Source organism: Lycium barbarum, chromosome 11, assembly GCF_019175385.1.
Source record: "Lycium barbarum isolate Lr01 chromosome 11, ASM1917538v2, whole genome shotgun sequence".
Taxonomy (NCBI): domain Eukaryota; kingdom Viridiplantae; phylum Streptophyta; class Magnoliopsida; order Solanales; family Solanaceae; genus Lycium; species Lycium barbarum.
In genome coordinates this window covers 93707206-93717137 of record NC_083347.1, presented here as the reverse complement: position 1 = coordinate 93717137, position 9932 = coordinate 93707206, and the positions used below count along the sequence as shown (strand labels likewise).

The following is a 9932-nucleotide window of genomic DNA, read 5'->3' as shown; positions in this document are numbered from 1 at the left end:
AGACTCCTATTATTAATCAATTACTTGTATAATATTATTTCGTATGACACTTCTTACCAAAATAGACTATATATTTTTGAATAGAATTATAGTTATTTAATATTTAAGCAAATAGTAAATGACAGCGTACGCGCTTTGCGCGTGATCAAAGCGCGTATCTCATTTGACAACAAACACTATATAGGATTAGCGATAATTGACGTTTTATTATTTAATTTTTCCTTCATATTTTAATCATTTGATCAAGGATTCATTTGTTTTGTATTCTTTTATATTTTACTATGTGTAATCGCATGAATCAATAAATAATTTTTATAAGAAAAATACATTTTTCATAATACAATTTATCTAAATGATGAAACTATCATGTTATTACGCAGACATGATAGATGAATTCAATATTTTACTGAACATCCAATTTGTGAATATTTTTAAAATCTGATGTCGATTTAAAAATAATGATAGATTTAGAGAATTTATTTAAATGGAATAGAGTTTATTGGAATACATATTTAATTTTTTGTGCATAAATATTATAGAAGAGTTTGATTAAAGGGTGAAATTTTTGTAGACATTTTAGTCGATCAACTATTTACTTCTAAGATGTTCACCATGTTTTGTTGAGTTGAAGGCGATGTATATCTTCGTCTATATATTAGTAACACTATTGTTTATTACATGGCCTCTGAATATTAAGTATTATGCACTGTTAATAAAGTCTCACTCATAGAAGTAATAATTTGGACTTAAACTTGATCTTTCAACATATTAGTTTTGCCGCTTTTCAGGCTTAAAAAAATTATTCAACAAAAAACTTGTCCTCCTCTCTTTTTTCATAATAAATAAAACTTTGCTAAAATGCTATAGTTTTATTGTAGTTTTAAGAGGAAAATCTATTTGAAACACTTTCAGAAAACATATTTACCATTGTCATGATGTTTGAGTGAATTCCTTTTTTATAAATTCTAACAAATTACGCCACAGTGTTTCTTTTCAAACTTGTCGATATCTTGTGGTCTTTGTGAAAATTCTCATATCAATAAATTTCTTACACTAAATGACAAGCTTTATTGTATATTCAACTTATAGTTAGGGACATGCCAAATTATATATTGCTACATATACTCTTTTTTAAAGCATTTACTTTCTGACAATTCATTACATATAAGGTAAATTTCTCATTGCAATTTCAGTAAGGATACTTGTAATGAAAAAATATTCCCTTGTTTCATTGATCCTGAATTTTTCCTTTTTTTTTTTTTCACTTTTTTCATTTTCTCTTTCTTGTAATTTGTTTCAAATTATACCATAACAATTTCAATAATATACCAATAAAAGGACTCCTACATCTAAAAGAAATTGAAAGTGGGACTAATTTTTTTTGTTTTGTTTTATGTAGGGGGAAGAAAAAAGGACTCTTAATCCTAAAAGATACAAAAGAAGTACTAAATTTTAGGGATATAATTGAATATCTATATCTAAATATTAAATGAATAATCAAATGGCTATATAATGTGTGAAATATATTTTTAAAGGGTAAAAAAGGCGAAAAACATTTCGTTGCGTGCTTTTAACATAGCACGAAATTGTCATGCTAATTGAAAAATAGAATGATTTTGAAACAAACTAGAAATTCAACACACAAATAGAAATCAACTGACTGTAATAAACCCAATTCACTGAATTACAAAGCTTAAAAGTGACTTGCAACTTGCAAATAGTAACGGAATATATAGAAATATAGAAGAAACAGGGGGATGAGATTAGAGATATTAAAGAGATGAGAAATAGAAACTTGCTTAACAATTCCCTACCCTAATACAACTGCTGTTAACTATTTATAATATATTCTGCTGCACTACACCCACGTTTTCATCACTTTGTTCCCACAACAAAATCAGTTAATCTTGTGGATGGAATTCTCACGCGCTTGCTACGTCTCTTAATTTCAACCCCCTGCTGAGTGTGTGTGTCCCCATCAGCGGTTGAGGTGTCCTTCACGTCAGCGACATGGGTCACAACAATACCTCCATCCTATGAAAAAACCTTGTCCTCAAGGTTCGGAGACGTTTCTGGACCCGGATCAGCCAAACCAGTGAGCTGAAGCGGTGCATGTTGTTGATATGGTTCTCCAGTACATTGCTTGAGCAAAGAAACATGAAATACCGGGTGTATACGAGCATCATCGGGCAACTCCAACTTGCAGGCAACCTCACCAATGCGTTTAATGATTTTGAAGGGTCCAAAGTAGCGCCTGCTCAGTTTCGGATGTTGTTGAAGACGCACGGTATTCTGGCGATAAGGCTTCAGTTTGACATAAACCCAATCCCCTACCTGAAAAGTCACCTCCAGGTGTCGTTTGTCAGCCAGCACCTTCATTCGTGTCTGTGCTCGGATCAGATTAGCCTTGAGGAGGTCCAAGATGGCATCGCGATCTACCAAATATGTCTCAATTAATTCACTAGGACTGCTGCCCAAGATGTAACGGTCAACCGCAGGCGGATCCCTTCCATACAATGCTCTGAAGGGTGTCATCCCTGCCGACGACTGATAGGACGTATTGTACCAATACTCTGCCCAAGGTAACATTGCGACCCATTTGTTGGGGTCATCAGCCACGAAACAACGAAGGTATTGCTCCACACATTTGTTCAAAGCCTCGGACAGTCCATCCGTCTGAGGATGATAGGCTGTACTCATAGCCAATGTTGTGTCTTGTAACCAGTTCAGCTCTTGCCAAAATATATGTAAGAATCGAGGGTAACGATAGATATTGGGGGTCCATGGAGACGAATGATGCCGACCACGAAGGCCTCCGCGACTGACTGAGCAGAAAAAGTGGAGGGAAGAGCAATAAAGTGTCCATACTTGGACAACCTATCCACGACAGTCATGATGGTAGATTTCCCTTTTGAACTAGGCAAGCATATGATCTTCAAATACCATAGAAGGAATGGGCAAGGGTTGTAGTAGGCCTACGGGCAGATGGTGTGAATCTTTCATTTGTTGGCAGACTTGGCAGGTGGATATAAAATTTTGTACATCGATCCTTCTTCGTACCTTTCCAATAGAAATTGGAAGATATTCTATGATAAGTACGAGAAACCCCGGCATGACCACCCACTGTAGTGCCATGGAATTCATGAAGCAATCTTTGGCGCAAGGAAGAGTCAGTAGGGATAACCAAGCGACCCCGAAAAATAGCAGACCATTCCGAAATTGAAATTCCAAATCAGTAGAAGAAGGGTCTTGTATAGACTCTTGTAGAGCCACTAATTCCGGATGAGTCTTGTTTAGTGTTTTGAGCTCACACTCAAGATCGTATCCTCAGACAGTAATAGTTAAGAACGCTGCCTCACTAGTTCGCGAGAGAGCATCAACAGCTTCGTTTAATTTCCCGGGGCGGTAAATAATCTGGAAATCAAAACCAACTAACTTACTTAGCCATTTTTACTGCTCCGGAGTTTGAATTGTTTGATTCGTCAAGTTTTTGAGGGATTGCTGGTCCGTGTAAATGGTAAATCTCCTCCCAAGCAAGTATTGTCTCCACTTGCTAACCTCCTGGGTTATCACAAACATATCCCTATGATAGGTGGATGCTCCTTGCATTCTATTGCTCAATTTCCGACTATAATAAGCCACAGGGTGCCCTTTTTGAGCGAGCACTGCCTCAATACCTTGTTCGGATGCATCAGTTTCTAGCTGGAACTCTTGAGTAAAGTCGGGCAGCGCTAACACAGGTGTAGAACTGAGTTTGCTTTTGAGAGTCTCAAAAGCTGTACGAGTTGCAACTGTCCAGTGATAGGAATACTTGCGAAGGAGGTCCGTAAGAGGTCCAGCAATGGCTGCGTAGTGGTGTATGAATCGCCGATAATATCCCGCAAGTCCAAGGAAACTTCGCACTTCCTTCACATTTTTAGGTTCTGGCCACTATTGTATCGCGGAAATCTTGGCAGGATCCACACTTAGACCTTGATCAGAGATCACATGTCCCAAGTAATCGACCGAAGTTTTCCCAAACTGACATTTGCTTCGTTTAGCAACCAACTTAGTCTGTCGCAGCAAGTCCAACACTATTTCCAAGTGCTTCAAGTGCTCCTCCCATGAGGGGCTATACACTAGTATGTCGTCGAAAAAGACAAGGACAAATCGACGCAAATATGGTCTGAACACCTCATTCATAGTAGCCTGAAATGTTGACGGAGCATTAGATAATCCAAATGGCATTACTAGGAACTCGTAATGCCCGTCATGAGTCTGAAAGGCTGTCTTTGCCACATCTTCTGATCTAACTCGGATTTGATGATATCCCGACAATAAATCGAGTTTAGAAAAGTATACGACACCAAATAGCTCATCAAATAACTCGTCAATCGTAGGAATTGGGAACCTATCTCGAATGGTAACTGCATTTAAGGCTCTGTAATCAACGCAAAACCGCCACGTACCATCTTTTTTTCGCACCAACAGCACAGGTGAAGAAAAAGGACTCGTACTAGCTCGAATCACCCCTTCTTAGAGCATTTCTGTGACTAATTTCTCCATGACTTGCTTCTGAAAATAGGAGTAGCGATACGGCTTGACGTTGACTGGTTCTACTCCAGCCACCAAATGTATTGCGTGGTCTTGGGGTCTAGATGGCGGTAGCCCTTGTAGTTTATGAAACACATCGTCAAATAATTCCAGCAGGGAGAGAAGGGCAGGATTAAGCTGCTCATCAGTACCAAGCATAGAGGACACTATCTGCAAGCAATAATAAGATGAAATGGCATCAGTGGACCTGTATCGCCGGAGGCTATGCAATTGTGCTGGTTGAGCACTAGAGGGTGCCAACCCCTTCCAACAAATAGTAAACCCCTGGTCATTGAATTCAAATGTGCGTTGTCCATAGTCAGTGACCACTCGCCCCAAGGTGGAGAGCCAAGATACACCCAAAACCACATTTGTGCCATGTAACGACAATACATACAAGTCAAGGGTGAGATTGCAACCTTGGATTGTGAGTGGAACTTAGCGTATAACTCCATCACACCGTAGCCGCTGACCACTGCCCATAACCACCAAAACACTCGGGATGGTCTCAATTGATAATTGCAGGAAATTCGCAGCTCTTGTTTGGACAAAGTTATGGTCACTTCCTCCGTCCACTAACACTTGAACCGGAGATCCATTCACATGGCCAAGAAATCGAAGCGTGGAAGAAGAATTTCCACCGGCCAAGGCATGATAGGAAATAGCTGATTGTTCCTGGACTTCTAAACATTGCAATTCTTCTGCCAATATGTCATCAGAAACGAATGGCACTTGTAAGGTCTGGTCAAAGTCGGAATCATCCGTGAGAAGAAGTAGCCGAGGAGGAGATTTTCATTTGTCCCCGGCTGTATATTTCTCCTCGAAATAGTAACAGAGTCCACGCTCACGGCGGCTTTGGATTTCCGCATGTGTGAGACGCTTCAAAGGTGGTCTTAACACAGCTTGGGCAGAAGTGTTGTTGCCAGCGACTGTAGACGAGGGACTTTGATAGGATGATGATGAATTTGGATTGGGTAACAGGGGTGTACCTTTGTTGGAAAACACTGGTCGGGCTGGTCCTTTTTCAGCCTGGATTCGGCGCTCATGTATATGGGCCTGCTTAAGTGCTTCTTCAAATGTTTTGGGTTCATGACTCAAGACTGAGCTCTTAATATCTTCCCTAAGTCCAGAAATAAAGAGTCTCACCAAGAGCTGGTCGGAGACATCATCAGTTTCATTAACACACTACTAAAAAAACAGCTTTTACCGACCTCAAAAAACCGACCTCAGTTGAGGTCGGAAAAAAAACCGACCTCATGAGGTCGGTAAAGTCGTAATACGTATTTTTTAATTTTTTTAAAAATAAACCGACCTCATGAGGTCGGTAATATTGTACCAAAATTTGAAAAAATAATATACCGACCTCAGTAGGTCGGGAATTTATTTGATGATAAATGTAAAATATTTTATTTTTTATTTAAAATAATACCGACCTCGTGAGGTCGGTATATTTAATAATTTTATTTTTTATTTAAAATAATACCGACCTCGTGAGGTCGGTATTCTTTTAAATTAAAAATATATTTAATTTAAAAGAATACCGACCTCACGAGGTCGGTATTATTTTAAATAAAAAATAAAAAATATTTTACTTATACCGACCTCGTGAGGTCGGTATAATCTGTCAAATAAAAACCCAGCCGTTCGTATACTCGTTCCCATTTCTGCCTCTCTCTTCTCACTTCTCTCTCCCCCTTTCTCTCTAACCCTAGAAACTCCGGCGACGTCACCGCCGTTCCTGCCGGTCATCACACGCCGCCACCGTCCCTACCCACGCCCACGTCGACCATCTTCTAGGTAAGCCCTAACTTATCCTTTGGTAAAGGTGAATACTTTGGTCTCCCAAGCTTTAGAAATTGGAACTATTGTCTGTTGGATTTAAGTTAGAATAATCCTCATTTGACAGTTTAATTTTACCATTTATATGGCTGAAATGTTGATATGGGAACTGTATATATATGGCTGAAGTATTTCTTGTTGATTCTCTAAAATTTTCCCTTTATTTTAATTTGGTATATTTGTGTTGATTTGCCCTTAATGATTATTCTTGTTTGTGAGATATTGGGTAAGTTTTAGTTTGTTGAGTTTGGCAAAGGGAAATTCTTTGGGTTGTCAAATTTCTTGTTGATTCTCCAAATTGTTGTCTTTGTTTTAATTTGGTATTTGGTGCTGATTTTTGCTTGATGATTATGTTTGGTGTGAGATACTGGGTAATTTTTAGTTTGTTGAGTTTGCTAAAGGTGAATTATTTGGTCTCCTTGCTTGAGAGGCTTTAGTTTTAGAAATTGGACAATCCGTCTGTTGGATTTTAAGGTAGATTTCTTTTGACAGTATAATATGACTATGTATATGGCTGAAATATTGATATGGGAACTGTATCCATGTTAAATGAAGTTTGCAACTTTAGTATCTGGCTTCCAGAAATTTTTATTTTTGCACGGTTTGCTCGAAGTTCTGATAGTTAAGTTAAAGAAAGAAGATCATCATGAAGTATTTTGCTACATATGGTTTTTCTAGAATAATGTTTTTGGACTCATAACTCGGATATGGGGGTAACCTCAGGGTGACCTCATTGATGTAAAACTTACTCCAAACAAGTTGTGGATATATATAGCTTGTACCTCATAAGATTTATTATCAAAATACCAATGGGAGCTAGTGACTAAACACCTAATTTGTGTGAAGTCGTTCAGAATACGAGAGTCAAAATAGGGTATTTTTGCTTATTTTGTTTATGTTTGGAGACTAGCTTTAGTCTGATTCATTTGTTTCAATATACACTGTTTTTGATTTGGTCCAATTTTGATTTATTTGCTTATACTAAATCACCTGTAGTGTTTTTTTCCAGAGGGCGACTTAAAAAGCCTATGTGGTGTTTGATAAAATGTCAGAATAGAGATACCGTCAAAAACATTAATAGTACCTTTGAGTCAAATTAATAATTACAAGTATTTCTCTATGTCAATTATATATCACTTTGAACATTAGTAGTTTGACCAGTTTTAGTACCTTTTTTATGAGTTAGATTAGAGTCGTTTCACATGTTATCATTGCAGTGTTTTCTAGGAATAGATATATAGTAGGAACCAAGGAGTAGTAGGACTTGGAAGACAAATTAAGATAGAGTGAACTTTTGGTTGGGAAAATGGAGATAATGTAAAGGAATATAGGGAACTTATCCAAGCTTGAAGGTGCAGATAATTTATTTATTTTGTGGTGTATTATCTTCCATTCTTCACAAAATCTATTGAAGTATATCTGAAAATTAAAATATCCAGGAAACTAATTACAAGATAATTACTCGGTGATCAATTATGAATTTTAGCCTTATCTCTGTTTACTTCTTTTGTGCTATGGGGTTCTAAAGATTGATTCTTGATTGACGCGCTTATTTTTTGTATTTGACGTTTGTTAATTTGATATATAGTTGTGTTAAGAAAGGGGAAGTTGAGTTTAGGGGAAGTTGAATGCATGTGGACTTTAAAGTCAAAGGTATGTCTTTTTTAAGATTGTTATGCACATTGAGAAGGGAAATAATGAGTAAAGTTGCCATGTTTATTGGTCTTTCTTCTTATATAAGGATCTGAATATTTGGTTGACTTTTGTTCTTTCATGTTTCAGTATTGGATTTATATGTGTGCGCCCAATAGTTTTCTTCTTCTTTTTTGTTTTGTTGTTTCATTTTGCTATTGATTTCTAAACCTTTTATAGAAAATATATCTATGCATGTGGACTGTAAAGTCAAAGGTATGTCTTTTTAAGATTGTTATGCATATTGATAAGGGAAATAATGGGTAAAGTTGCTATGGTGTTCTGTATATTTTCTGTTTATGGGGTAATAGGAAAATGGTTTTTTCCTTTTAATATTTGCAGAGTGGTGTTGTTGATGCAATAAAGATCTGAATTTTTGGTTGACTTTTTCTTGATCTTTTGTTCTTTCATGTTTTAGTATTGGATTTATTTATGTGTATGCCCAGTAGTTTTCGTCTTGTTACAGTTTCATCTTGCTATTGATATCTAAATTTCCCTTTTTGGGTAAGGTGTATATGCTTGTTTGCTACTTTGGTTTAGATAAGGAATGTTCTACATAGTGAAAATCTTGAATGCATGTGGACTTTAAAGTCAAAGGTATGTCTTTTTAAGATTGTTATGCATAATACAAAGGGAAATAATGAGTAAAGTTGCAAACTTTATTGGTTTTCTGTATATTTCTGTTTATGGGTTGTGATAGGAAGCTGGGTTTTTTCTTCTAATATCCATGGAAGTTCTGTTGATAATAGCAACATTTGCAAAGTGGTGTTACTGATGCAATAAAGATCTGAATATTTGGTTAACTTTTTCCTGATCTTTTGTTCTTTCATGTTTCAGTATTGGATTTGTTTATGTGTATGCCAAGTAATTTTCTTCTTCTTATAGTTTCATTTTGCTTTTGATTTCTACATTTTCCTTGTTGGGTATTGTGTATATACTGGTTTGGTTAGATAATTGTGAAAATATGTACATCACTTGATTTGGAGGAGGTTCAGATTATACCGATTTTCATGGGAATACTTTTATATAACAGTGCCTGAAATGGTTAACCCGTGGTTCTCTTCAGGTACTGCATTACTGAAAGAGTAAATCTTCCTTTCCGTGTATTACGTTATCAAAGAATTAGACCGTACACGTACGGAAGTGAATGTTAAGGTTTGATATGGAATGAATTTTGATTTGAAACATCAATCTGTGTTTATATGATTTACTATTGCTAACTTTGACTATTTTAATCTTAATCATGTAATGCACATTCTTTTGCATTAAAGCTAGCTTCTTCAAAAACAGATCTTCAATATGGACAACTTGGTGCAAGATAAGAAAATTTCCGGGACAAACTGAGCGAACATTGAGTGCTGATGTTGAGCTAATGATTCCATCCCTCCTGAGAGACCTGATAACTGTGTTCGCTTAAGTTGACGATTTTCTTTATCCCTTGTATGGATCTTTTGGAGGGCTTTCTGTGGGGTGGGGTAAATTAATTTCGACAATGGCATTCTTTCCTTGTTTTGCAGTGGTTTATTCTATTGGCGCTAGAGTTCATGATGATTTTTTTGTGCTTTGCAGGTTCCCATGTTTACAGCATCTGGTTTGCATGTTCGGTTTCTTAAGGTATGTTTGCCAAACCTACAATTCAATAGTGGTCTCCTTTTGGTATGATATCTGCTTCATGTAAGTCAATTCTGTGCAGGTGTGGGAGAAGAGTGGCTACAACACAGTTGAGTGGGTTCGTTATATCACTAAAGCTGCTTCGTACGAGATAAGGTGCCAAGATGAAAGAACTACTTGAGTTGAGGTTGTCTTCGATTGATAGCCGGTGTAAAAAT

The 9932-nt window shown here is 36.9% G+C and overlaps 1 long non-coding RNA gene across 1 annotated transcript; it reads left to right on the top strand.

Moving 5' to 3' along the window:
- Positions 1–7491: 7491 nt before the first annotated feature.
- On the top strand, positions 7492–9665 carry LOC132619175 (uncharacterized). The gene is made up of 3 exons (XR_009574597.1): positions 7492–8064; positions 9170–9258; positions 9394–9665. It is a non-coding gene; the product is annotated as an uncharacterized LOC132619175 (long non-coding RNA).
- The last annotated feature ends 267 nt before the right edge of the window (positions 9666–9932 follow it).